General features: G+C 43.6%; 1 protein-coding gene and 1 pseudogene across 1 annotated transcript in view; both read right to left on the bottom strand.

The window, feature by feature from the left end:
- The window catches only part of LOC145395049 (potassium voltage-gated channel subfamily KQT member 1-like), a 1,161,165-nt gene that overhangs the window by 364,842 nt on the left and 770,700 nt on the right, over positions 1–25,623 (bottom strand). The window lies entirely within an intron of this gene.
- Positions 3,063–3,180, bottom strand: LOC145395091 (5S ribosomal RNA; annotated as a pseudogene).

Raw genomic sequence — 25,623 nt, 5'->3', positions numbered from 1 at the left:
AACATACACAAATGACAATGATCAGGTGGATGTGTAGTGCATCCCTGTGTGCAAGGCCTGGGGGGACTGGGTTTACAATGGAAGAGCTGAGAAGTAAGATGGGACTGAAGTGAATTGGTGTTGTGATAAGGAGAGGTAGATTGAGATGGTTTGGGCACGTGGAGAGAATGGGGAATAACTGGGTGCAGAAAGTGAGATATGTTAATAATGAGGGTAGAGTTGTAAGGGGTAGACTGAGAAAGACATGAGACAAGGTCATTAAGCGTGACCTCAGGGTTAAGGGACCAAACAGGGAGGCTGACACAGATCGAGCAGCATGAACAGCCATCTTTAGGTTACAAAGGCCAACGCAGGCAAGCATGATGGAGCCTTCAAAAACAAAATTAAATGAAACAATTTCATTTAACCAGATGAATTCTTGCTATTCTTAGAGACCTTCCTTGTGTCTACTTGGCTGAGCGCCATGGGGCACCACAGAGCACTCTGCTGGTAGACACAATTGCTCGGGGAGCAAGTTTTTCCACCCGCCGGGCAAAGAGAGCGAAAGAATGAGGTGGATGGGTCGGTGTGCTCCCCTGTTTGTAAATAAAGAAGATGGCGACCACTCCAACTCCGTACTACAAGTGCTCCAACTGTAGACTTTTTTCTCTCCTACGAGGAGGCTGAACTTCACCAAATTCATTGTGATAAGTAATGGAACATTGAAGATTCTTTGGGAATAGTGACTAGTTTATAAGTTTGTTCATAAAACAGCTATGAAAGTGTTAGTGATGAAACACTTATCTCTAAGCTAAGGCAAAGTATACCGCCTCCCATCATCACCACCATGTATATAAGAATGGTTATTAATGTGTTAAGTTGGAGTTTTCTTGAAACTTCAGCAGACAAACTTTATCAAATTAACTTCTTCAACCAGTGCTTGACCAGCAGCCTCAGCCATCTTGGATGAATTGGTCAGTCAGCTGATCTGTGTCTACTTGGCCGAGCTTTTTTTCGCTCAATCTGTAGCGCGCGGTATTGCCCAAGTAGACACAAGGCTTAACTCAGCTTGAGGTATTTTTGAACTTGAGGATTTTGATTTAGCCTTAACTGACCCCTTCAGCACCACAGGCCTTTCCTACACTGAATAAAATCATTTCGAAGTGGCAAGAATACACTAAAAGAAATCACCACACTCAAGAGGTATATTAGTAAAGGACATTACTATAGCTAACATACAGGAGAAGAAGTGTTTTGGAAAAGAATATATATTAAAAAAGGATGAATTATTATACAGATTTTTTATCCAGATTATTTATATATATAATGCTAACATAATGACAGAACCTTGGGACATAAGAAATCTGAGAAAAGACATCATCATCATCAGCAGCAGCAGCAGCAGCATAATCCAACTTCATTTTCCCACCTAAGGATGGGCTGAAAGTTGAAAAAAAAATAAAATAATAATAAGTTAAAAGAGAACAGTATATCACACGCTGGGCTGAGAAATTAATAGAATGGTTGTATTACTCTTCTACCGGTCTCCTCAAGTTCTCAGCTGTAAAGGGAAATGTGTTAGATACTACATTACAAACATTTAACAGTAGTAACACAGATGCAAGGGTCATATTCCTTGCCTGTTCTCTATTCACAAGTTAAGCCATGGCTTGTAAGCTACATATGCCACCGTATGCTGACATGAGTGTAATACTTCCTTGCAAAATAAAAAAAACAGCCTTTTTTATGGCCAAAGAGCCATTTTTCATTGCAGTGCAAGTTTTGAGGCACCCAAGAAAGTGGCACTGAGCTACCTACTACACGATGCAAGCATTTTAAGTGGTGAGAGGAGATAGCACCCAAAACTCAGAGAACTGAGTAGTGGGTGTATTACTACCTGTCTCTAATCATAATGCATCGCAAAGTATGATGACCTTCCTCAGATGACTGAGTTCCCATGCTAAGGATATAAGAGATGCCCCTACTATACCACTCTCATTTTTCTGCTTCATTACCTTGTATTTTTTCCATCATCCCTGCCCTGACACAGCCAACTCAGCTTTATTTATTTATCTTATTTATATTTTTTTTGGTCACAATTATTTTGTGCTTTTTTGGCAACAGCTGTGTAGCCTACATAGAAATGTGGGAGAGTGTGTATGAAACGGAATCTAAAGGTGAATGTAGGGAAGAGTAAAGTGATGGTCTTTGAGGGAGGTGAAGTCAGTGAATGTACAGTGAGGTTGGATGGCGAGGAATTGGAAAATGTGAGTACATTTAAGTACTGTACTTGGGTAGTGTGAAAAGTAAGGATGGAGGTTTGGAGGGTGAAGTGCTTGAAAGGGTACAGCAAGGATGAATGTTGCTGGTTCCTTGAAAGCAGTGATAAGAAACAGGGAAGTGAGCATGGAAGTGAAAAAGTTATTACATGACAATATTGTGATACCAACTCTAACGTATGGAAGTGAAGCTTGGACGTTGTTGGAGGGGCACAAGTCAAGAGTGAGAGCAGTGGAAATCAGACATTTAAGAGGAGCCTGTGGAGTCACATGGAGAGACAGGTTGACAAATGAGGATATAAAGGAGCGTTGTGGTGTGGATGTGACAGGAAGCGTTAGGATGAATACACTGAGGTGGTTTGGCCATGTGGAGAGGATGGAGGGTGAAAGACTGACGAAGAGAGTAGTGTATGTGAGTGAGGTGAAGGGGGAGGAGAGAGAGGGGGAGGCCGAGGATGAGGTGGAGGGATGGGGTGGAGAGGTATATGAGAGAGGGGGGTGTGAGTTGGGAGCAGGGCAGTGAAATGGTGGGGGGCAGGGCGATGTGAAGGCGATTTGTTTGCGGCCACCCCTCACGGGATTAAGGCGTCTGGCAATAGATGGATAGATAGATAGATAGATAGATAGGTATATATATATATATATATATATATATATATATATATATACTGCATATACAAATATTTTTTCATTCATTCATTGCCAGACGCCATGTACCCCAAACGGGGTGGTCAAGGGCTTAGAGTTAATTGTTTTACAGGGAGGGGCACTAATCCTCCACCAACCCCACTCGACACATAGGGATGCCAACAGCATCTGGTGTTCCCAGGCGGTCACCCATCCAAGTACTAACCAGACCCAACATTGCTTAACTTCGCTGATCGGACGGGAAGCGGTGTACTCAATGTATATATACCCTGTATATATTTATCTATCTATCTATCTATAGCCCGACGCCCTAATCCCGCAAAGGGTGGCCGCAGACAAAACGCCTCCAAGTCACTCTGTCACCCACCATTTGACTCCCCTCCCCCCAACTCACCCCCCCTCCCTCATATACCTCTCAACTCCATCCCTCCACCTCATCCTCGGTCTACCCCTCCCTCTCCCTCCCTCCACCTCACCTACATACACCCTCTTAGTCAGTCTTTCATTCTCCATCCTCTCCACATGTCCAAACCACCTCAGTGTATTTCTCCTAATCTTTTCAACCACATCCACATCTACCCCACAACGTTCCTTCACTTCTTCATTCGTCAACCTGTCCCTCCATGTCCTCCACATGCTCCTCTCAAGTAACTCATTTCCACTGCTCTCACTCTTGACTTGTTCCCCTCTTGCAAGGTCCACGCCTCGCTTCCATACGTCAGGGTAGGGATCACAACACCATCATGCAGTGACTTCTTAACTTCCATACTCACCTCCCTATTTCTCATCACTGCTTTCAGTGTGCCAACAACCTTCCTTCCCTGCTGTACCCTTTCACGTACTTCATCCCCCAAAGTTCCATCCTTACTCATCACACTACCCAAGTACTTGAATGCACTCACATTCTCCATATCCTCACCATCCAACCTCACTGCACACTCTGTGACTTCATTCCTCTCAAACACCATAACTTTACTTTTTGTTTACATTAACTTTCAGCTTCCTCCTCCTACACACTGTCCCAAATTCATTCACCAAACCTTGCAACTCCCATTCATCTTCACTCAACAATACTGTATCATCAGCAAATAGCAACACCGGAAGCTTCCAAAACTCACCCTCATTCATTAGGGCCACCCCCACATCCACTGCCCTACCTTGTACCTCCTTACGACCCCATCCATATATATATTAAACAGCCATGGAGACATTACGCACCCCTGTTTCAGTCCCACATTGAGATCAAAGAACTCACTCAGCTCACCATCCACTCGCACCGTAGCCCTAGCTCCCCTCGTACATACTCTTCACAGCACTCAACAATTTCCCCTCCACTCCATATATTCTTAATACCTTCCACATACCTTTCCTATCTATTCTGTCATAAGCTTTCTCCAAGTCCATGAAGGCAGCATACACTTTCCTTCCCTTCTCTAGATACTTCTCCACTAAACATCTTAGAACAAATATCTGATCTACACACCCTTTTCCCTTCCTAAATCCCCCTTGTTCTTCTCCAACTAGCTCCTCTGTCATATGCCTAACCCTATCAATGAGTATTCTACCATATATTTTACCAGTCACACTAAGAAGGCAAATACCCCTATGGTTACCACATACTTCTCTCTCCCTTTTCCTTTGTACAGAGGAACAATTATACCTGATATCCAGTCCTCTGGAACCCTTCCCTCTTCCCAAGCCAATCTACACAACTTCCATATCCACTCCACAACAATCTCACCCCATACCTAAGCATTTCACCACACACTCCATCAATTCCTGGGGCCTTTCCCAGCTTAATCTTCTTCATCGCTTCCACTACTTCCGACCTACTGGTCTCTTCCTCCCTCCTCTCATCTCTTCTTCTCCCAGCCATTCCCCAACCACTTATACTCACACTGCTCTCACTCTCTACATTCAACAAATCCTCAAAGTGCTCCTTCCATCTCCTCAATTTCTCTCTTTTCTCCACCAACAATCTATTATTCCTATCTTTCACTCCCCTACTATTTCCCCTTTCACACTGCCTTACTTTCTTTACCTCCTTCCAAAACAATTTCTTACTCTCCCTCCATTTCACACTCAGATTCCTCCCAAACTCTTCATCCACTTTCTTCTTACTCTCCTTCACCAGTCTCTTAACCTCCCTTCTCCTGCTCACATATACCTCTCTCTTCTCTCTCTCATCTTCTCCCCTACCTCTACTCGTAACCATTCACCATATGCCTTCTTCTTTTGTTCCACAGCTCGTTTCACCTCATCATTCCACCATGCTGTCCCTTGCACACCCTTGCATCTCCTCCTCACTCCACAAACTGCCTCACACGTTGCGCTTATCTCTTCCGTGAATATCTTTCATTCGTCTTCCACCCCTTCCATCTGCTCTAGCTCATACCTTCCCAATCTTTCTTCCACTATGCTCTTATACTCTGTCCTCTTCTCGCTATCTTGCAATTTCTCCACTCTTCTCACAGGAGCTGCTTCCTCCTGTCTTCCCCTTCGCCTCCTCAACCACTTTCTTTGCAGCTCTACCTTGGCCATCACTAAGTGATGGTCCGAGACTTTCCATTCCCCCACCCTCTCCACACTCTTGCATCCAACACTTGTCTTCTCATTCGCTCATCCACACACACGTAGTCTATCATTGCCTTTCGTTCAACAAGTTCACCATCCATCCTCCTCATTACTCTCCATGTATACCGGTGGATCATCTTATGTCGAAAGTAGGTGTTGGCTATTGCCAACCCCTTACCAGCACAGATGTCCACCAAAGCACTACCATTCCCATCTACTTCCGCTGGCACACCCCACTGACCAACCACTCCATCCACTCGTACATTCCCGACTTTGCCATTCATGTCTCCAATCAACAGCACTCTCTCGCTCAACATTTTATAAATATTTTATAAATATATATATATATATATATATATATATATATATATACAGTATATACACGTATATATATATATATACATATATACATATGTATATACGTAATCACTCCAATATCCGACGTAATAGAGCCATTGGTAGGTCCGGTTATTGGTTTTGTCCAGATATTGGGCCCCAGCTTTTGGACTTGTACTTATGGACCCTAACTCAGAGAAACACCTAAACAACTCCCTCTGGACATGCATAGCACCTATTTAAGACCCAAATCACACCAATAAGGCACATAAATGACTGAAATAAATGCAAAAGAAATATAAAATGAGGGTTTAGAAGTATGTTCATACATTAGTAAACATTCTGGTACTTATGGACCCTAACCTAGCCTAACTCAGAAAAACACACTCCTACTGCACATGCATGAGGTAAGTATAGTATGGAAAAAAGTACAGTATGAAACATTCTGGTAAGTATAGTATGGAAAAAAGTACAGTATGAAACATTCTGGTAAGTATAGTATGGAAAAAAGTACAGTATGAAACATTCTGGCTACTTACAGCAAGTCCCTGGCCACCTCGATGAATAACCGCCTCCTCTCGGACTCTGACAGTAAGAACGATTTCCTGAAGCACTTGCAGTACACTCTTCCTGAAGTCTTGCACTGAACTTAGTCAATAACACACAGAAGTCCGTTCTCTTCACAGTGTCCACTTTTGTCCAAAAAATGCTCCATTGTAACTTAGTGTTGCACTTTAACTTTTCCCATTTTTTTCCCCTTTTCAAAGCCAAAACAAAGAAGTCTATTTACGTTAAATTTATTTTCCATTGAGTCTTTTCTCTCAACTTGAAAACCTTAACACAACTCACCGTTTTTTTCACTGCACAACACTCAAAATTCCCGTGTGGTCTAGTGGAGAAGTTCTTGCTGTTTATTCACTGTCAGAGTCCGAGAGTATCACTGGCAGGCGACCTAGGGGTGCATCGCTGGGTCATGGTGATGGCGTACCCACTGCAGAGGACTCTGAAGACAGCCGCAAACTCACGTCGAGCGGTGACTCCACCGTGGCTGATGTGCTGGGCTGTGGCTCGGAGCATGAGGGCCTGTCTTGGGGAGGCAACGGAGTGGAGCCAAGGCTGGGCACAGCGGGGGTCACGGGCCTGAAAAAACTGTCAATTGTTGACTGACGCAAGGAATGACGATTCTGACGATTGATGATGCGCTGCCTGAAAGCACGCACTTCCTCCATGAGTCCCAAGGGCCCCATCTCCCTGTTGCAGTCCAGGTGTTCCAGGTAGTCTAGGACGAACTCTAGATGTTCCCGGAGTGCGCTCAGCTTGGGGATGGCTGGAGTAGTGTCCTGCTGAGAGGAGTCCGCATCATCGTCGCCTTCGTCATCGGAATCTTCAAGTTCGGTACTGACACCAGCAACCGAAGACGTGATCTCGATATCAGACAATGTCTGATCCCCAGGATCGCCCTCGTCGTCGTCCAACCACTCACGAACATCGTCCACATCAACATCGTCGCCGTGCGTACGTAGCCGTGCATGGAAGTCATCCACGTCAAACCCTAGAAAATCGTACTCCACATCCGTTCCGAGAAGCAGATGAGACCAACCATTTTCAAGAGTTTTCACAGGGACTTCCTTCCATGCACTAGCCCAGTTGTACAGCGCAGACTTGATGTAGCGGCGAAGGTTTTCCAAAGTCCGCTTGCCTCGTGTGTCCCGTCCTTCCCTGCGCTCGTCCTCGTCCTCGAGAACAACCATCACCTCATCCAGGAACTTCCGATGGTATAGGTGCTTTGTTGCCACGATCACTCCTTGGTCCATGGGTTGAATGAAAGCAGTCGTATTAGGTGGCAGAAACATGCACTTAATACGGCCATTCTCAGCAACCAAGTCCTTGTCGCACAGGTGGGCAGGTGCACTGTCGAGCAGAAGGAGAGCCTTTACCTGGTCGCGAGGGATTCCCAGTGTCTTCTTCTGGTAATGGATGACCTCCTTGACGAAGTGACGGTGAAACCAGTCTTCGAAAATCACAGCTGTGAACCATGCTTTCAAAGAATGGTACCATACGACAGGAAGGACATCCATCACCCCACGAAGGCACCGAGGCTGCTTTGCACGGCCAACAACAACGGGCTTAAGCCGGTGCATGCCGTTAGCACTGGCACAACACAAAGCAGATATCTGTTCCTTGGAAAGCTTGCGGCCAGGTACACGCTTCTCCGTCTCCTCGGCTAGAGTGTTCGTTGGCAGCGAGCGATAGAATAGGCCAGTTTCATCAGCACTGTAGACTTGACCGAGAGTTAGGCCCTCCCTGTCGATCAAGCCTTTCATCTTGTGCCGAAACTCGTCAACTCCATCCTCGTTAGCGTCCAATGCTTCGCCATGTGCTTTACGGTTAGTAAGGCCATGTCGCAACTTGAACGCGAAGAGCCAACCCTCGGATGCCTTGAAGTCTAGGGCATCGTGAAGCCTTGCGAACTTCTCAGCAGCAGCCTTCAGCTCCGTTCCATATACCATCACACCAGCTGCACGTTGCTGTCGATACCAAATCAACGTGGATCGGTCGATTTCTGCAAACTTGGGGGTAAACATAACCTTCCTTTCCACGTTGCGTTTGCTTCTCGACGAGAAGTCAGCTGTGTACTGCATGAGTTTGTCTCGGGAACGTTTGATATCGAACAAAGTCGACCGGGCCAGGTTGTACTCGCGGAGAATGCAGGAAGAAGACCAACCCGCATCAACTTTCTCCAATATCTCCCTCTTCTTTTCCAGAGTCAACACCACTCTCTTCCTTTTCTCAGGTGGCGGGGCCATCATCACACACACTAAGAGGAGGCCCGAGAGCAGCAGGAGGCCCTGCAGCAGGTAGGGCACCACCACAAAAGCGAGCACGTGGGCAGCCATTGCGAAGAGCGTAGGTCCAGTCGCGGTGAGAGACAGGCGGGAAGTGGGGAGGATGCAGCGGCGCTCTATCGGACGTCGGAGGAATGACGCACCAAAACAATGCTCTCCCGTGGCGCGCGCGGCAAGTTCAAATTACGGACGGGATTTTTTTGGGGGTGGGGGGGTGGGGTTGGGGAATGTTGGATCCCAGGACGATAAGGTCCGGGTAGTGGGGATGTTCAGTTATTGGGCGTCCGGATATTAGAGTGATTACTGTACACAGAAAAAGCTCGATTAACTGGAATGCATTGGGATTCTTCCATTCCGGATATGGAATTTTCTGGATAATCGAATGTTACTCTTGGAAATTTTCTGGGAGGTCAAACAAATGAAATAGTACCAAACTTGGGACTTTATTCCATAAAGTAAATTATTCAGTATTAGATACAATACAGGTAAGATACAGAACAGGTACACTCATACTCAATAATATCTGCCCAGGGTTGCCCCCTTCCTACCTCAAAATATTCAGGGAAGAGGGGAGGCAGGGGATGAAACAAGCTCCAACCATCACTACCCCAGCTCCCGACCATCCCCCATACCATACCCCTACCTAACCCCCCACCCCACCCGTCATTTTTAACTAGCAGTTTCATCTCAAGCTGATTTCATGATTAACACTCTTGGTCCCACTACTAATACAAACAAATAACATCTGGATATATTAAAAGAATTTAACTATCAACATGTTGCAGCAGGAAATTAATGCATTATGACACTGACAGTAAAACAAAAATGTTAACAACAGCAACCTCAGGCCTCCTGTGTTGGGTGCGCTGCTTTGCAAAACACAGGTCGCCAACATTGACGGAACTCTTCCTAGATCATGGGGAAATAATTGCTGAATCAGCGACGAAAAGGAGACCACCCTATTTGTGATTATGTAAACGAGTGCGTGAGTGGTGGTCTCGTCGGACAGTAGTTAAGAAAAACCATGGTCTCAGTCATAAAAAGAACAAGACAGTGGAAATAAAAAGTCTCCATGTAGTTGAATCATGGCAGAAAGGGATGGTGCAATGTTTACGACTGGCGAGAGAGAGTTTAACGGCTTCACTGAAGAGGACGTGGGAAATGGAAGTACTAAGTTGAACCAAACAGGAGTGGCAAAATAGAGAAAACAACAGAGAGAAATGTCCAGGAGATAAAAAAGGTATGGCCAGTAATTAGAGAGTTACAGGAACTGACCATAGAGCAGGAAAACGAGATCAAAAGTCTACGGAATAAACTGGAAAAAGTTTCCACACGCAGCGACGAACAAGAAAGAGAAGTTATGGAATTGAAAGTGAGCAATGAATCTGCCTCTAATGAAATAAAATGGCTTTAGAAGGAGAGTAAGAGGTTGGAAGAAGAAAGGGACAGGATGAAAAGCAAACTAGATGAGTATGAATCCAAATCAAGAATACAGGATGGGCACATTAAAGAAATAAAGGAGCAACATAAGGGGTGGAAGAAAATTCAGGAATAAGGAAATGTAATTTTGAAAAAGATTATAGAACAACAAAGCAAGGAAAAGGAAGAGAGGGAAGTCGTTAAGGTACTGAGAAGTAGAGAATCTTTAGTTAGGGATGTAGCAGATAAGAAAAAATGAGTAATAATTTCAGGAGTTAAAGAAAAATGTATGACAATAACATCAGAAAGAGAAACAGAAGAACTGAGTAAGGTTAAGGAAATAATATCAGCAGTCATGGAGGAAAACAACGAAGCTCAAGAAGAGACTGAAGAGGTGTTTAGGTTAGGAAAGTACAAGGAAGGAGGTATAAGGCCACTGAAGGTAAAGTTTAAGTCACAGGCAACAGTAAACAAAATTATCAATAGAACATGGAAAATATCAGACAAGGAAGAGTTAAAAAATGTTTGGATAAGGAGAGATGCAAATGAGGAAGAAAGAGCTAAAATAAAGGAATTAGTAATGGAAGCAAAGGTAGAAAACGAACAGAGAACAAAGGAAGAGAAGACAGTGTTTTATTGGAGAGACACGGATCAGAAATTAAGGAAGTGGTACTGATGGAGAGAAGGAGAAAAGAGGGTATAAAAAACATCAAAAATATTGTGAGGTGGCATATACTAATGTTGATGGTTTAATATTGGGAAGGCTAGAAATCAATGATTTTTTGAGGGTACATGAACCTGATGTCATGTGCTTTGTAGAGACCAAATTAAGAGAAGATATTGATGTTCATATGGGAGATGGTAAACACAAACTGTGGAGAAGAGACAGAAAAGAAAAAACAGGAGGAGGAGTGATGATAGCAGTGAAGAACAATATAAATGTAGATACCGTGGAAATGGGAGAAGGCAGGGTCGAGGTGAAAAATATGAAATTAGAAACTGGAGAGAATAGCAAAAGAGATATGGCGGTAGTGTATGTTCCCCCTCAGACAAGAGAATGGAGTGATGATGAATACCAGGAAATGTTGTCAGACATGGCTAGTTATTAACAAAAAAAGATCAAGAAAAGCAACAATATAATTTTAATGGGTGACTTCAATTGTAAAGTGGTGAACTGGGAGGAATGGGACTCAGGAGGCTTCGAAGATTCGTGGGGCACTACATTATTAAATATAACAATGAACAATGTGATGATGCAATGGGTCAAAGAAGAGACATGGTTCTGAGGTAAGGACATATAAGCAGGACTAGACCTACTGTTTACCAAAGAACCCGATGTAATAGAATCCTTGTAATATCTGTGTCCTATTGGAAAAAGTGATCATGTGGTCACTGAGTTCCAGATGATAACAGGGAACGTGGAGCCAAGAGATGAGCTTTATAGGCAGGGAAGATACAACTCTGGGAAAGCAAACTTTACAGGATTGAGAGAATTCTTTGAAAATGCAGATTGGAGAAAATTCAGAGTAACAAGAGAGATACAGAGGAAGTGGGATATTTTTCTAGACCTCTATAATTCGGGAGTGGAAAAATTTGTGCCAAGAGTAAGGGGGCAAAAAAACAGGAAAAAGGAGTGGTTTAATAGAAGGTCAATGATAGCAAGAAAAGAGACAGACACGGCACGGAACAATTGGAGAAAGAGAGATAACAACAGAACAAAGGAAGAATATAAAAGAACTAGAAACGAATACACAAGAATACGCAGAGAGGAAGAAAGGAATTTTGAAAAAGGTATAATAGACAAATGTAAGGATGAACCCAAACTGTTTTATAGATCTGTCAATGGCAAATTGAAACAAAAGGAAGGAATCACCATACTGAAAGTAGGAGAGGTCTATAAGATGCGGCAATGCAAGCAGAAATAATGAACAAATGTTTCTAATCAGTTTTCACTAATGAAAGGGAGTTTGTGGAAGGGGAGTAAGTGACTAGAAATGTAGTGACAAAAGATATAAAAGTGAAAGTACAGGAAGTGTATAAAATACTGGAAACTCAAGCTGTAAGGAAAGCCCCAGGACCAGATGGAATCTCAAATTGGGTACTGAAGGAATGCAGAAAACAACTGGCGGATAAGATTCACAGTTTAAGTGTGTGTTCTCTGGAAGACGGGAAAGTGCCTCAAGAATGGAAGAGGGCAAATGTGGTATCAATTTATAAGGGAGGAAACAGGGAAGAACCCCTGAATTATAGACCAGCGTCCCTAACCAGCAAGGTCTCAAAATTGTGAAAAAGAATTCCGAAAGATAGATGGATAAAATATCTGGAAGAGATTAATATTTTGGCTGATAGTCAGTTTGGATTTAGAAGTGGAAGGTCATGTGTTTCCGACCTGTTGAGTTTTTACTCAAGAGTGAATGATGTGCTACAGGAAAGAGATGGTTGGGTGGATTGTGTGTATTTAGATTTGGAGAAGGCCTTCGACAAGGTACCCCATAAGAGACTAATGTGGAAACTAGAGCACATAGGAGGACTGAAAGGGAACCTCCTGGAATGGATGAGAGACGCACGCAAACACCCAATGCATGAGGCTAGGGATGGCCGTTGTTAACGTTTTTGTTTTATTGTCAACGTTATAATGTATTAATTTCTTGCTGCAGCATGTTCATAGTCATATTATATAGTTTTTACATATCCTTGTGTTTTATAATTGTGTATTAATAATGTGACTATGTAAAGTATGAGGCTAGCTTGAGATGTAACTGCCAGTTAAGAATGACGAGTGGGGGGGCTGGCAGGGGTAGGGCTATGGGGTAGGGTTGGGAGCTGGGATAGAGGCGGGTGGAGCTCGTTCCGTCCTCCTCTTCCGTCTTCTCTGGATATATGGGGGTACGAAGGGGGCACCCTTGAGCAGAAATTAGTGATTGTGAGTATACACTACAGTACAGTCTTCTAATATCCGATGTAATAGAGTCAAAGGCATGTCAGGAAAGTAGTCTCATCTGGAAAGTGGGCCCCTAGCTCCTAGACTGGTACTTAAGGACCCTAACCCAGCCTAACTTTGAAAGCCATCTAAATAACTCCCAACCGGACATACATAGCACCTATTTAAACCTATTTAAGACCCTACTCACACCAATAATGGACATATAAAATGAAATAAATGAAAAGGAACCAAAGAATGAGGAATTAGAAATGACTGTACCTCAGCCAGGGTACTTACAGCACGTCTCTGGCCGCCTCTGCCAAGGATCTGGCAGTGGTGAAAATGCTCTTGAAGCACGTACAGTAATCCAGTGTTGTGCTGCACTTAATTCTTTGCACTGTGAGTTATAATTGTTTAACACTGCACACTGTTCTTAACCGCACCACGCCAGTTTCAACTGCCAATTTGCACTCCACAGTTAATCCTTTGCACCCTAAATTCTAATTTCTTAACACTGCACAACACTGTACATACCCGTGTGGTCTACTGGCAAGGTATTGCAGTTTATTCGCTGTTTATTTACAAAAAATGAGCACATGTGGCTTCCACTGAGATAAGCATCTACTCACAATCGAAGTTAGGCAGTAACTGTTGATGACAGGGAAACAGAGTTGCCAGATCGCAACGGCCACATTACCAAACTCCTCAAATTTCATTACTAAATTTAACTTTTCATTACCAAATTCGCAAAGCTAGCATTTATTCTTCACTAATTATATATACAAGTGGAAATACATGTAATCACTCTCCTTATAATTAACAGCATGTTGATTATTTTCATGCTACATAGGCTAGCAGATTAATCAGAGAGAGCAAACAATCCACCATTTCCATCCTGTGTATCCTCATACATGTGAAAAATCCGTCTGGTAATGCATTATTCTGATTCCTTACCAAATGAATTTTTCATTACCAAATTGGCCCACATTTGGTAATGATAAATACCAAATGGCAACTCTCACAGGGGAGGGGGGAGGGGGAAGGAAGGAAGGGGTGAAGGGGCCATGGTGTAAACAGCTGTTCAGTGCCGCGCGGCAATTTCAAATTACGGGTGGGAAAAAAATTTGCATTTTTTTGGGATTATTTTTCTTTTTTTGGACATTTTTGGGTTCCTAAGGTCCAGGCCCACTATGTCCGGTAAGTGGGAAGTCTGGAAAGTGGGCGTCTGGATAGTATGAGGATTACCGTACACACAAAAAGACAGCAAGAGAAATTGTACAGGACTGAACACAAACCAACAAACATTACCAAAAATTATTTAAAGAAAAATTTAGCATATGTTACAGGCCAAAATAATTCTGAAAACTTAGCTGCATACACTACTTTATCCTGTACTGTACAGAATAAAAAAAGAATTATAGGACGACAGGTATCCGGAATATTTTCGACCCCATGCCGGAAAGAAATTGCATTCCGTTTATACGGATCTGCCGATGCATCGGATCCTGGTTAGTCAAGCTTTTACTGTATAAATATATATCCCCCCGGGGGTAAGTTTTTTTTTCAAGAATTCTCCCCCAGTATCCCTGCTTGTCGTAAAAGGCAACTAAAAGGGTTGGCGGAGGGTTAGTGCCCCTCCCTGGAAAACAACTAATTTAAAAGGCAAACAATAAGCCTCAGACAAAGACTGATCAAAAGATGACGACCAAGGACCAGACAAAGGATATGGTAATCAGAACTTGGAATGTAAGGGGAGCGAATGATGAGGTGAAAGAGAGAGAGATTGTCCAGGTGCTTGAGGGTGCGAAAGTTGATGTATGCGGAATAACTGAAACGAAATGGAGAGGTGAGAGTGTGAGAGAATGGGAGTATGGATAGGGTATATGTGCAGGAGTAGGTTAGAATGAGAGGGCAAAAGAAGGAGTATGTATAGTTGTGAGTAAAAGATGGAAGAAGAGCATAAGAGAGTATAGATCGGTTGGGTCAAGGATTGTGTGGGTAAGATTGAAAGTTGGAATACAAATGTGGGCGATTGTGTGTGTATGCGCCAATGCAAGATGATGCAAGCAGAGTGAGAGAAGAGTTCTGGACAAATGTGGAAGTGTGCATGGAAAAGTTTGGAAGGAATGAGAGTGTTTTTAATTGGTGATATGAATGGTAAAGTAGGGAGTGTGAAGGTGGATGGAATAGTTGGTGAGTGGGGTGTGCCTGCTGAGATAGACGAGAATGGCAGTGCGTTAGTGGACATTTGTGCTGGGAGGGGGTTGGTGATAGCCAATACCTTCTTCAGGCGCAAAATAATCCACAGGTATATGTGGCAAGTGATGAGAAGGGTGGGTGGTGAACTGAATGAAAGGAAGGCAATGATTGATTGTGTGTGTGTGGATGAAAGGATGTGAAAATGTGTAATGGATGCAAGAGCTTATAGAGGTTGGGGGAGTGGACTTTCTGACCACTACTTGGTGGTGGCCAGAATCAAGGTCCAATTAAAATGGAGAAATAGAAGAAGGGAAGGACGGAAAGGAGGAGTATTTGTAAGGAGAGTGGAAAGGATACAAGGGGATGAGAAAAAGGCAGAGTATAAGAGAGAAATGGAGGAACGATTGGGCAAATATGAATTGGAGCAGATGGGGGATGTGGAAGGTGTGCGCAGGATATTTCCAGAAGTAATATCTCCAGCATGTGATGTGGTGTGTGGGATGAAGAGAAGACGGAGGGGTGTGCAAGGAACAGCGTGGTGGAATAAAGAGGTGAGACAGGCTGTGGCACAAAAGAAGAAAGCATACAATGAATGGATGAGAAATAGGAGCGTGGAAGAAGTTGACAGGCGGAAGGGAGTTATATGTAGCATGAAAGAGAGAGGTGAAAAGATTAGTAAGAGAGAATAAGAAGAGAGTGGATGAGGAATTTGGAAGGAATTTGAGTGTAAAGTGGAGGGACTGTAAGAAAATGTTCTGGAAAGAGGTGAAGAGAGTAAGACAGGGTGGAAGTGAAGTTAGCAGGAGAGTGAAAGATAAAAATGGTAGATTACTAGTGGAGAAGGGAGAAAAAGTGAGCAAATGGAGAGAACAATTTAAAGAATTGTTCAACACAGAGGATGGAAGTAATGTGAGTATAAGTGGCTAGGGAATGGCTGAGAGAAGGAGGGAGGTGAGATGACAGGAAGAAATCAGTAGGATAGAAGTCTGGAGCAACGAAGAAAGTTAAATTGGGGAAAGCCCCAGGAATTGATGGAGTGTGTGGTGAAATGCTGAAGAATGGGGGAGAGATAGTAGTAGAATGGATGTGGAAGATGTGCAGATTGGCCTGGGAGGAAGGTAGAGTCCCGGAGGATTGGACGTCAAGCATAATTATTCCCTTGTACAAAGGAAAAAGGGAAAAAGAAGTGTGGTAATCATAGGGGCATTTGTCTTCTTAGTATAATGGGAAAAGTGTATGGTAGGATACTTAATGACAGAGTTAGAGAGAGAACAGAGGAATTAGTTGGAGAAGAACAGGGAGGCTTTAGGAAAGGAAGAGGTTGTGTAGATCAGATATTCATTCTTAAATCTTTAGTGGAAAAGTTTCTAAAGAAGGGAAAGACGTTGTATGTGGCTTTCATGGATCTGGAGAAAGCATATGATAGGGTGGATAGACAAGGATTGTGGAAAGTATTAAGAATATATGGAGTGGATGGGAAGTTGTTGAATGCTGTGATGAGTATGTATGATGGTGCTAAGGCTGCAGTGCGTGTGGATGGTGAACTGAGTGAATTTTTCTCTTTGAAGGTTGAGTTGAAACAGGGATGTGTCATGTCTCCATTGTTGTTCAATTTGTTCATGGATGGGGTAATAAAAGAGGTACAAGGTAGGGTAGTGGATGTTGGAGTGGCCCTGGTGAGAGAGGGTAGTGTCTGGAAACTCCCTGTACTGATGTTTGCACATGATACTGTGTTGTTGAGTGAAGATGAAGGGGAGCTGCAAGGCTTGGTGGATGAGTCTGGGAGAGTGTGTAAGAAATGGAATCTAAAGGTGAATGTAAGGAAGAGTAAAGTGATGGTCTTTGAGAGAGGTGAAGTCAGTGAATGTACAGCAAGGTTGGATGGTGAGGAACTGGAAAATGTGAGTACGTTTAAGTACTTGGGTAGTGTGATGAGTAAGGATGGAGGTTTGGAGGGTGAAGTGCTTGAAAGGGTACAGCAGGGAAGATAGGTTGCTGGTTCCTTGAAAGCAGTGATAAGAAACCGGGAAGTGAGCATGGAAGTGAAAAAGTTACTACATGACAATATTGTGATACCAACTCTAACGTATGGAAGGGATGGGGTGGAGAGGTATATGAGAGAGGGAGGTGTGAGTTGGGAGCAGGGAGGTGAAATGGTGGAGGACAGGGCAATGTGGAGGCGATTTGTTTGTGGCCACCCCGAATGGGATTAAGGTGTCTGGCAATAGATAGATAGATAGATTGACAGTACAGGTTTCTCCCTTCAGGGTGTTTTTTGGTTTTCAGTTGTTCGTTTTTTATGATTATCTTGGTGTTTAGCATTACTTTGGATATTCCCAAGTGTGTTTTGATATCTAAAAGTGGCAGATTGACTTAAAACAGTGCCAAAATTAGGAGAGGTACTGTAAATACAGCGGTATATACTGTAGGTAAGGCGTTTTCTAGTTTTCATTTTTTTTTTTCCTGGTTTTCTTGGTTTAGCATTACTTTGGATATTCCTATGTGTGTTTTGATGTCTAAATATGCCTGAATGACCAGAAAACACTGCAAAATTAAGCTTATGTACTGTACAAGTAAGTTAGGTACAGGTTGGAGGTGCATATAGGTAGGGTCTGGGTGTGGTAGGGGAATAGTGTTCATTATCCAAATGTTGCAAATATCCAGACATGCCTTTGGCTCCATCATGTCCGGATGAATGAGGGATTTTTTTTTTTTTTTTTTTAAATGCGAGGAAGAAGGAACCAAAGGCCATGAGCCCGCAATTATTGTTCTTTCTAAGAGAAAAACAAAATACAAGAGAGAGCTAAATTCAAGATCCGATCATTTCGATATGCCTGGACACAATGTGTTTGATATACTGGAGGTCACAGAAAGCAGGAAATACAGACAGAGGGAGACAATTACAGAGCTGACCTGTTGCATAAATGAAGGACTGGGAGTAACGGTTAACTCTTGCATTAGAGAGCTGGACAGAAAAGGGATGAGAGTTTGCTGCTAGATGGGTACTACACAACCGTTGTAGAGGTGGAGGAATGCATGCAGACAGTTCAGAGGAGCAGTGCCCATTGAAGTAACGACAGAAAAGAGATAAAGATGCAACAGTGATGCAAAGAGACAGAGGTTGAAGGAAGTCAGGAAGAGGAGTAGAGTTAATGAGACGAAAAGCCTTTGACTTCACCCTATTGAGATCTGTATGTGGGGAGCCTCCCCACACATGAGAGTTGTACTCCACACAGGGGCAGATAAAACCCCTGTATAGAGTCAACAATTATGCAGGGGTAAAGAAGGAACGGAGTCGGCTTAGCACACCTAATCTCTTGGAAGCAGATTTTACAAGAGATGTAATATGATCTTTCCAAGATAAGTCCTGAGTAAATGAAACCCAGAGCATGTTCAAGGATGATGCAGGATTATGCTGAATATTATTACACACTAGTGGGTATACCTGTGGAAGATTTTGTCAGGTTGATAGGTGTAAAAGCTGAGTCTTTGATGAATTAAAAACAACCAGATTATTTTTACCCCAGAGAGAGATATGAGCCAAGTCAGACATTAGGCATGCCATAGTCTCATCCTTTGTTTGTTGAAGTAACTGCTGAGATGGACGTTGCGGAAACCGAATGGAAGGGTGAAGGGTGGAGTCATCAGCGTATGAGTGGATAGGGTTAGATGTACAGCTTAGAACAGCGTTTTTCAACTTTTTTACCCTTATGGAACCCTTGAAATAGTTTTCACGACTCAGGGAACCCTTACATAAAAATTATTATATATCATTATTAATATCTTTCTTTCTCTTGTATAAACTTAAAGTTCATCAGGAGAACATAATATATTTTTTCTGATAATGGTTTAAGCAAAAAATAACTTATATTTATCTCAAGTTTACTGAAAACTGAAAAAAAAAATCATAAATAAATAAAAATAAATAACTGAAATCAAACTGCTTGTTCAAGAGACCTCATATGAAGGTTTTCATTCACACAAATAAACAAAAACAAATAACTAATACATTACGCATATAAATAGAACGAAAACAGATAATAAGTACTACAGGTTATCCCTTAATTCACGCGAACTTTTTTCACGCGATTTCGGTTATCCACGAATTTTTTGTACAATAATTAAAACAAAATTATACTATTCATTTCATTCATTCATTGCCAGACGCCATGTATCCCAAACGGGGTGGCCAAGGGCTTAGAGTTAATTGTTTTACGAGGAGGGGCACTAATCCTCCACCAACCCCACTTGACACGTAGGGAGAACATTAGTATTCAAATAAGTAATTTCAGTATACAAGAGAAATAAATAAAATATAAAAAATGCCTACCTGCTGCCCGTGTGCACACACATATATGTATGTGTGTGTGTGTATGTGTGTGTGGGAGCATGGGAGATCGGTCTACCACGCACCACAGAGTCAGTTAGAATCCGACGGTTGAACCATGCGTGACTTGCAAATCGTTATTTGTGGCTTATTTTTCTGCCTTCCAGTAATTGCTTGCCTTGTCTGTCAACATGGGGCATAAGCGTAGTGCTAGTGATACATGTGGTAACACACCAAAACTGACTTGTAAAGTGATGTTGCTGACAGAGAAAGTTAAAGTGTTGGACAAACTTCAGGGAAGAATGTCGGCGACAATTCTCCGTCAGGACGATTCCCCGCCATTTATTTACATACCAGTTTATTTAGCAAGTACAGTACACTAATTCTTTACTTATATGAGTTATAAAATCCCCCTGAATATTAGTTATTAGAGTACAGTAATCACTCTAATATACGGACGCCCAATAACCGAACATCCCCACTACCCGGACCTTATCGTCCTGGGATCAAACATTAAAAAAAAAAAAAAAAAAAAAAAAAAAAAAAAATAAAAAAATTTTTTTTTTTTTTTTTTTTTTTTTTTTTTTTTTTTGCCGTCCGTAATTTGAACTTGCCGTGCGCGGCGCGGGAGAGCATTGTTTTGGTTCGTCATTCCTCCGACGTCCGATAAAGCGCCGCTGCATCCTCCCCACTTCCCGCCTGTCTCTCACCGCGACTGGACCTACGCTCTTCGTAATGGCTGCCCACGTGCTCCCTTTTGTGGTGGTGGCGTACTTGCTGCAAGGCCTCCTGCTGCTCTCGGCCCTCCTCTTAGTGTATGTGATGATGGCCCCGCCACCTGAGAAAAGGAAGAGAGTGGTGTTGACTCTGGAAAAGAAGAGGGAGATATTGGAGAAAGTTGATGCGGGTTGGTCTTCTTCACGCATTCTCCGCGAGTACAACCTGGCCCGGTCGACTTTGTTCGATATCAAACGTTCCCGAGACAAACTCATGCAGTACACGGCTGACTTCTCGTCGAGAAGCAAACGCAACGTGGAAAGGAAGGTTATGTTTACCCCCAAGTTTGCAGAAATCGACCGATCCACATTGATTTGGTACCGACAGCAACGTGCAGCTGGTGTGATGGTACGTGGAACGGAGCTGAAGGCTGCTGCTGAGAAGTTTGCATGGCTTCATGACACCCTAGACTTCAAGGAATCCGAGGGTTGGCTCTTCGCGTTCAAGTTGCAACATGGCCTTACTAACCGTAAAGCACATGGCGAAGCATTGGACGCTAACGAGGATGGAGTTGACGAGTTTCGGCACAAGGTGAAAGGCTTGATCGACAGGGAGGGCCTAACTCTCAGTCAAGTCCATAACGCAGACGAAACTGGCCTATTCTATCGCTCGCTGCCAACGAACACTCTAGCCGATGAGACGGAGAAGCGTGTACCTGGCCGCAAGCTTTCTAAGGAACTGATATCTGCTTTGTGTTGTGCCAGTGCTAACGGCATGCACCGGCTTAAGCCCGTTGTTGTTGGCCGTGCAAAGCAGCCTCGGTGCCTTCGTGGGGTGATGGATGTCCTTCCTGTCGCATGGTACCATTCTTTGAAAGCATGGTTCACAGCTGTGATTTTCAAAGACTGGTTTCACCGTCACTTCGTCAAGGAGGTCATCCAGTACCAGACGAAGACACTGGGAATCCCTCGCGACCAGGTAAAGGCTCTCCTTCTGCTCGACAATGCACCTGCCCACCCGTGCGACAAGGACTTGGTTGCTGAGAATGGCCGTATTAGGTGCATGTTTCTGCCACCTAATAAGGCTGCTCTCATTCAACCCATGGACCAAGGAGTGATCGTGGCAACAAAGCGCCTGTACCGTCGGAGCGCCTGTACCGTCGGAAGTTCCTGGACGAGGTGATGGTTGTTCTCGAGGACAAGGACGAGCGCAGGGAAGGACGTGACACTCGAGGCAAGCGGACTTTAGAAAACCTTCGCCGCTACAACATCAAGTCTGCGCTGTACAACTGGGCTAGTGCATGGAAGGAAGTCCCTGTGAAACCTCTTGAAAATGGTTGGTCTCGTCTGCTTCTCAGAACAGATGTGGAGTACAATTTTCTGGGCTTAGACGTGGATGACTTCCATGCACTGCTACGTACGCATGGCGACGTTGTTGATGTGGACGATGTACGTGAGTGGTTGGACGACGACGAGGGCGATCCTGGGTATCAGACGTTGTCTGATATCGAGATCGTGTCTTCGGTTGCTGGTGTCAGTCCCGAACTTGAAGATTCCGACGACGAAGGCGACGATGATGCGGACTCCTCTCAGCAGGACACTACTCCAGCCATCCCCAAGCTGAGCGCACTCCGGGAACATCTAGAGTTCGTCCTAGACTACCTGGAACACCCGGACTGCGACAGGGAGATGGGGCCCTTGGGACTCGTGGAGGAAGTGCGTGCTTTCAGGCAGCGCATCATCAATCGCCAGAATCGTCGGTCCTTGCGTCAGTCAACGATTGACAGTTTTTTCAGGCCCGTGACCCCTGCTGTGCCAAGCCCTGGCTCCACTCCGTTGCCTCCCCAAGACAGGCCCTCATGCTCCGAGCCACAGCCCAGCACATCAGCTACAGTGGAGTCACCGCTCGATGTGAGTTTGCGGCTTTCATCAGAATCTTCTGTAGTCGGTACGCCATCACCACGACCCAGCGATGCACCCCTAGGTCGCCTGCCAGTGATACTCTCGGACTCTGACAGTGAATAAACAGCAAGAACTTCTCCACTAAACCACACGGGAATTTTGAGTGTTGTGCAGTGAAAAAAAACGGTGTGTTGTGTTAAGGTTTTCGAAATGAGAGAAAAGACTCAGTGGAAACAAAATTTAACGTAACTAACCTTCTTTGTTTTGGCTTTGGAAAATAAAAAAAACTTGGGAAAAGTTAATGTGCAACACAAAATTAAAATGGAACATTATTTGGACTAAAGTGAACACTGTGAAGAGAACGGACTTCTGTGTGTTATTGACTAAGTTCAGTGCAAGACTTCAGGAAGAGTGTACTGCAAGTGCTTCAGGAAATCGTTCTTACTGTCAGAGTCCGAGAGGAGGCGGTTATTCATCGAGGTGGCCAGAGACTTGCTGTAAGTAGCCAGAATGTTTCATACTGTACTTTTCTCCATACTATACTTACCAGAATGTTTCATACTGTACTTTTTTCCATACTATACTTACCTCATGCATGTGCAGTAGGAATGTGTTTTTCAGAGTTAGGCTAGGTTAGGGTCCATAAGTACCAGAATGTTTATTAATGTATGAACATACTTCTAAACCCTCATTTTATGTTTCTTTTGCATTTATTTCAGTCATTTATGTGCCTTATTGGTGTGATTTGGGTCTTAAATAGGTGCTATGCATGTCCAGAGGGAGTTGTATAGGTGTTTCTCTGAGTTAGGGTCCACAAGTACAAGTCCATAAGCAGGGGCCCAATATCTGAACGAAACCAATAACCGAACCTACCGATGGCTCTATTAATCTGGATATTGGAGGGATTACTGTATTAATTAATCAATAATAAGTATATTAATAGAATGACGGGGAATTGTCCATGTTTTGACGGTGAATTGACTTGATGGTGAATTGTCTCAGAACCGCATGTTTGGGGTGAGTCAACTGTTCATACAATAAAGAAGGAGAATGTAGCATACGGGAGACAGTGAGGGCTAGTGCACCAGACTGTGCTAAAGTGTCTCCACCTACGCCTGTGAACTGTCTTGTAACCGCATGTTTGGGGTGAATGAGTCAACTGTTCATACAATAAAGAAGGCAGAATGTAGCATACGAGAGGCAGTCAGGGCTAGTGCATTACGGACGTTATTCTCTCGGGCATGGAAGCATACATTCCTTTCTCATATCCTTTGACTAACGCAAGAAAGCCTTGGTTTAATCACGCTTGTTCTAATGCTGTCCGCAACAAGGAGTGGGCCTACAAAAGGTACCGGAGCCAATCCACCCCTGAATCACATCATCTTTACGTTTCTGCCCAGAATCGTGCTAAGTCTGTTCTTCACTCTACTAAAAATAATTTCTTCCATGCTAAATGCTCTCAACTCTCCAACTCAAATTCTTCCCGCTCCTTCTGGCATCTTGCCAAAAATCTTTCTAACAACTTTACCTCATCATCCTTCCCTCCTCTTTTCTATTCTGATGGTTCTGTAGCTATTTCTTCTACTGATAAAGCAGATCTCTTCGCACAGACTTTCTCCTCCAATTCTACCTTAGACGATTCCGGTGCTGTTCCTCCATCACTTCCCCCCTCTGACTTCCTCATGGCTGACATTAAAATTTCTTCAGTTGATGTATTTTCTGCCATCACTGGCCTCAGTACTAACAAGGCATATGGGCCTGATGGGGTCCCTCCTGTTGTTCTCAAGAACTGTGCTTCTGTGCTTACACCCTGCCTAGGCAAACTCTTTCGTCTTTGTCTGTCAACTTGTACCTTTCCTTCTTGCTGGAAGTTTGCTCTCATTCAGCCAGTCCCAAAGAAGGGTGACCACTCCCAACCCTCCAACTATCGTCCAATTGCTTTAACGTCCTGTATTTCAAAAGTTTTCGAGTCAATTCTTAATAGAAAAATTTTAAGGCATCTTTCCTATCACAACCTTCTTTCTGATCGTCAGTATGGGTTCCGTCAGGGACGCTCCACTGGCGATCTTCTCACCTACCTTTCAGACTCCTGGTCATCCTCCTTTCGGGACTTTGGCGAAAGCTTTGCCATTGCACTTGACATCTCAAAGGCATTCGATCGAGTCTGGCATAAATCTTTAATTTCCAAACTGCCCTCCTACGGTTTCTATCCTTCTATCTGTGCCTTCATCGCTAGCTTCCTTTCTGGTCGTTCTATAGCCGCTGTTGTAGACGGCCATCGTTCTTCTCCTAGATCTATCAACTGTGGTGTTCCTCAGGGCTCTGTCCTATCACCAACTCTCTTCCTTTTATTCATCAATGATCTTCTAAGCTGTACATCTAACCTTAGCCACTCATACGCTGATGACTCCACCCTTCACCTTTCCATTCGGTTCCCGCAACGCCCATCTCAACAGTTACTTCAACAAACAAGGGATGAGGCTATGGCACACCTAATGTCTGACTTGGCTCGTATCTCTGACTGGGGTAAAAATAATATGGTTGTCTTTAATGCATCTAAGACTCAGTTCTTACACCTATCAACCCGACAAAATCTTCCACAGGTATACCCATTAATGTTTAATAATATTCAGCTTAATCCTGCATCATCCTTGAACATGCTTGGGGTTTCATTTACTCGGGACTTATCTTGGAAAGATCATATTACATCTCTTGTAAAATCTGCTTCCAAGAGATTGGGTGTGCTAAGCCGACTCCGCTCTTTCTTTACCCCTGCGCAATTGTTGACTCTATACAGGGGTTTTATCTGCCCCTGTGTGGAGTACAACTCTCATGTGTGGGGAGGCTCCCCACATACAGCTCTTCTCAATAGGGTGGAGTCAAAGGCTTTTCGTCTCATTAACTCTCCTCCTCTTACTGACTCCCTTCAACCTCTGTCTCTTCGCCGCACTGTTGCATCTTTATCTCTTTTCTATCGCTACTTTAATGGTCACTGCTCCTCTGAACTGTCTGCTTGCATTCCTCCCCCTCTACGACGGGCGCGTAGCACCCGTCTGGCAGCAAACTCTCATCCCTTTTCTGTCCAACTCTCTAATGCAAGAGTTAACCGTTACTCCCAGTCTTTCATTTATGCAACAGGTCAGCTCTGGAACTGTCTCCCTCTGTCTGTATTTCCTGCTGCCTATGATCTCCAGTCTTTCAAACGCAGTGTGTCCAGGCATCTCAAAATGATCGGATCTTGAATTTGGCTCTATATTGTATTTTGTTTTTCTCTTGGAGGGAACTGTTACTGCGGGCTCATGGCCTTTGGTTCCTTCTTCCTTGCATTAAAAAAAAAAAAAAAAAAAAAAAAAAAATGCTGAAGTGTTTCCACCTATGCCTGTGCTTGTCAGGTTTCAGTTTTAAATTTGTTACATTGTTGTTTTTAATACTTTATGCTAGTTTATAAGGTGTATGTAGTGCATAAACAGTATTA

Source organism: Coenobita brevimanus, chromosome 29 (assembly GCF_032717465.1).
Source record: "Coenobita brevimanus isolate Jiangsu-jjx chromosome 29, ASM3271746v2, whole genome shotgun sequence".
NCBI classification, from domain to species: Eukaryota; Metazoa; Arthropoda; class Malacostraca; order Decapoda; family Coenobitidae; genus Coenobita; species Coenobita brevimanus.
This window is presented reverse-complemented; position numbering and strand designations above follow the sequence as displayed.